At 43.3% G+C, this 4,539-nt stretch overlaps 1 pseudogene; it reads left to right on the forward strand.

Moving 5' to 3' along the window:
- Positions 1–3,861: 3,861 nt before the first annotated feature.
- The window catches only part of LOC148871855 (25S ribosomal RNA), a 2,925-nt pseudogene continuing 2,247 nt past the window's right edge, over positions 3,862–4,539 (forward strand).

Genomic DNA, 4,539 nt, shown 5'->3' on the forward strand with positions numbered 1-4,539 from the left:
AAGGGGGCGAATTTCAAAAATTTTTCTCTCCCTTCAACTGGGAATCGAATTCCCTATTTAGAAAATCATATTTTCAATGATCATTCTTGAACCATAAACTGAACCAGATCTGAACCAAAAGGAGGAGAGAGAGATAATACCTGATACAGAGAAACAATATCTCTCAATGGAGGTGTTCACGCCCAAGGTAGAAACCAAAATCTGCTCCCACTGAAGATGGTGCAGTGCTAGGTGGAGCAGAATCAGCAGTGTCCTTCCTAAGAACTTGATTCTTCCTAAGAATCACCTGGACGGGTTGTGGATACAACTCCTACCAATCTTTTCTCCAAAAGATTGAAATCAAGATCCAATCTTGATTTCTCCCAAGAAATGGTGATCGAACTGCAATAGGCGGCAAATACAGGAAAGAGGCAGCTAGAAAGAATTTGCAGGGTGCAGAATTCTCTCCTATGTGATCTCATCTCTGAAGACAAGACTTGGGTCTGTTGGATGTTGTCTAAAGGATGCCGCCCCCTCTTCCTTTTATAGACTTAAAGGGGTTAGCTCCTAATCCCATTAGGAGTAGCAAACCCAAATCATATCTGGATTAGAAGTCCCTTTAAGGTAAGGGATAATCCTTATCTTATTTGTAGATTAGATCAGCCAGTTCCTAATCTAATTAGGAAGTTTCCAAATCTAAAACTCATTTAGATCTTGGACTCTCTGAGTGGATAGGGTGTGGGCCCAATCCTATCAGCTGAAATTATCTCAGAATTCGCCCCTTAAAGACCAATCAAATTAGCCTATTTCGAAATCGGCTTAAGGCCCATTTAAGGTTATGTATTTATCAAGCCTTCTAAACTACTGCCCAGTTGGGCTTCCTTGTATGGCACGGGACCCAAACATTGATCTACACATCATCAACATGGGTTCAGCCCAGCCTTTGTTACAAGGCCTGGCCGAATACACTGTTATGTATAGTGCATCCCTTGAAACCCATCAGATGGGCTCTATGGGCCCAACACTTACCCTAAGTGGTCCCTGGGCCAAGCCATCTTGTAACACCTAGGGACTATGGGTAGATGCAAGATTAGCCCATTAGGTATTATCCTCAACGGCCTTACACTTAACCTCTCAGCCCATAATGATCATACACTACCCGACAAGGGAGGACCTCTCCCTCGACTGCAAGGATCAGTGTTGCACTCTCTCAAATATGGATCCCAGGAATTAAAACCTTTTGCAAATCATTTCAAAACCATAATTTATATACTTTTATATCTCATTTAAAATATATTTTGCAAAACAAATCTCAACGATTGAAATCGGCTACCGACAGTCTTGGTTTCCATCAGTGGGAGTGCATCCCCGATCATTACCTTTGTCCGACAAAGGGGTTGATCCTGTCACTATGATCACCCACTCAGATGAATTCTCAGACTGTCCCAACATACCTAGGTTTTACCCCCGCTAAGGATCTCACTGATTGGTACATCAAAGACAACCCAATCCGACACCTAGTGCTGTATCATAATCAAGTCTAGGGGTCGGTTGTAACTTACCTTTGTCCGACAAAGGGGCTGATCCTGTCACTATGATCACCCACTCAGATGAATTCTCAGACTGTCCCAACATACCTAGGTTTTACCCCCACTAAGGATCTCACTGATTGGTACATCATAGACAGCCCAATCCGACACCTAGTGCAGTATCATAATCAAGTCTAGGGGTCGGGTGTAACTTTCCAGTTTTGCCCATCAATCTCTAAGGTCCAGGGCAATACTGGAAATCTGGTCCAGTTCAAAGATTCAATTAATCTCACACTGTATGTGCCTAGGGTCACACCCCGGTAGCTGAGACAAGCCACCCCAACTGACTTGGTGGCACCATAGTGTCAACCTTGTCATGATAGGTCTCCCCAGACCGACCCACTGGTTGTGAACATTCTAAACTAACACAAGTCTCATTAAGTGTCCAGTTTAAGGGTATTACACAAAAACATACCAAGGGAACATGAATCAAATATGCACTTTTATTCATTTACAATAAATTCATAAAGTACATCATTTTAATTGAAGCTAAGGGCATACAAAACTATCTAACACATTGCCCCTCCCTCCCTTGCCCCATTAGGTGTTGGAGAGTTGGTGCAGATGTTGGCCTCCCGTTCCGTTTTGGTGCGGTTGGCCCAAATGATGGCCCCCGACAACAAAGTACCATGGCGGTTGGTGGTTCAATCTTAGGTGGTGGAATGCTGGACGTTGACGGGTTTGTCGAAGCCCTCAAAATTATTACTAGTCCCACAATAAAATATTTGCAGTAAAAGTGGTTTTAGGTCGAATCCCACAGGGAGCAAATCAATAATCTCTTAGCCGAATGGGTAAAGTAATTGTGTGGGAAAATTAAATTACTAAAATTAATAGAATAGCAAACTAAGCAAATAAGAGAAAATCAGTCTTACCGAATTCTGGTTCAAGGGTTCGGGTTGAATCGATTGGCCATCGATCCTAGGTACAATTCAGCATTCTTGCAATTCAAGTATTTAACCTTAGATTTATTAGGATAGCCATAATAAACCTTATGTTTTCCTAATTCAGTTGACCAAACCCAGCATTCGATCAACACTTATCACCACTCAATTGGGTACGATAGCATTCCATGTTAAACAATGATAGCATTAAGATTTGTGAAAACAGTTAAACCAAAATAACAATAATTGAGATAGCTGCAATTACTGAATTTTGTTCCATCGATTCTTTTAGGTTGAACCATGTTAAAACATTGGTCAAAGGCTGTCACGAACAATTGACCCAAAAAAGATATCAACCTAATTGCTACTTGTACCATTATTCGTGACAATTACGGATCACCGAAATCATGGATAGCAGTAGGAAAATCAACATTAATTTAGTTTGTCAGACTAATTAACATTAACATCCAATAAAAATGTGCACAAGAACCAATGAATACTTGAATTAAAAAGAAAGAAAACAAACTAACTATAGAACCTCACAGTGACACAATCGAACCTCCCCCCTTGAACCAGAAAAAGAAGCTTAGTTACTCATGATCTGCACAATCTCCATGCTCTTCTTCTCCATAGCCGAACTGCCTTCTTGCTTCTTGGTCTTCTTGATGATCTCTTGGATCTTGGAATGAGTGATTTTTTTAGAGCTGGTTCACCCCCCTCTTTATATAGCCAAAGGAGATGGCTGTTTTCCAACTCCTTCTAGGAGATCATCTTATCCTTAGGGAGATTTGATCTTATCTTGAACTAATCCCATCCTATCTCTTATCTAATGCTCTAATCTCAATCTTCTTATCTCTCTAGGATTAAATTCAAGACTTTAGATCTGAAAAAACTCTCTCCTTTGAGATTACATTCGAAATTCGGACTCTTAACTCTTGAATTCGAGTTGGGCTGCTTCAAGGTACTTCTGCGAGTTGGGCTTAAGTTGTGAAATGCGCCTGGCTGCGAACTAGCTCCGACTTTGGGCTCGTTTTCGTACTCGATGTGGGCCGAATCTGACAAAACCAAAAACATAAAAGTTGTGGGCCTTCCTTTCATCTTTCTAATGCTTATTGAATTGTCCAATTCGGTGTCCGGAATTGAGAGTTAGGCCCAGATTACTGACTATCGCCGAAACTGTGCAAAATCACCCGATTTGCCCTGTTTTCTTCCAATTGCCTTCTTTATTGCCCTAGATCGAAAGACAAGAGTAATGAGTTCATTTAAGTGATAAATAAATATAAAATAGTGAATATTAGAGGATGAAAATAGGGTTCTTTTTGGTCTCATCAGACGTCGGGCACGTTGTGTTATCATTGGGGTGTCGAGTGTGTGACCTAGTGAGGGATCCGTTGTTGATGGAGCCTGCCATGCAACCCCTGGTCAGGCGAGGCCACCCACTGAATTTAAGCATATAAATAAGAGGGAAGGAAACTAACAAGGATTCCCCTAGTAACGGCGAGCGAACTAGGATCAGCACAGCTTGAGAATCGGGCGACCTCCGTCATCCGTATTGTAGTCTGTAGAAGCATCCTTAGCAATGGACCGGGCCCAAGTCCCCTGGAAGGGGGCGCCAGAGAGGGTGAGAGCCCCGTCGTGCCCGGACCCTATCGCACCACGAGGCACTGTTGACGAGTCGGGTTGTTTGGGAATGCAGCCCCAATTGGAAGGTAAATTCCGTCCAAGGCTAAATACTGGTGAGAGACCTATAGCAAACAAGTACCGCGAGGGAAAGATGAAAAGGACTTTGAAAAGAGAGTCAAAGAGTGCTTGAAAATGTTGGGAGGGAAGCGGATGGGAGCCGGCGATGCTCCCCGGTCGGATGTGGAATGGTGAAAGCCGGTCTGCCTCTCGGCTCGGGGAGCGGACCGATGCGCGTTATACCCGTGGAAACATCATCGTCGCAATCATGGAAGGCAGCACACGCCCTTAGGTGTGCTTTAGTACCTGCGTGCTCCGGGCATCGGCCTGTGGGCTCCCCATTCAGCCCGTCTTGAAACACGGACTAAGGAGTCTGACATGCGTGCGAGTCAACGGGTGAGTAAACCCAT

The sequence above is a fragment of the Nelumbo lutea genome, chromosome 2 (genome assembly GCF_056320005.1).
Source record: "Nelumbo lutea isolate HS-2025 chromosome 2, American lotus-T2T, whole genome shotgun sequence".
Lineage (NCBI taxonomy): Eukaryota > Viridiplantae > Streptophyta > Magnoliopsida > Proteales > Nelumbonaceae > Nelumbo > Nelumbo lutea.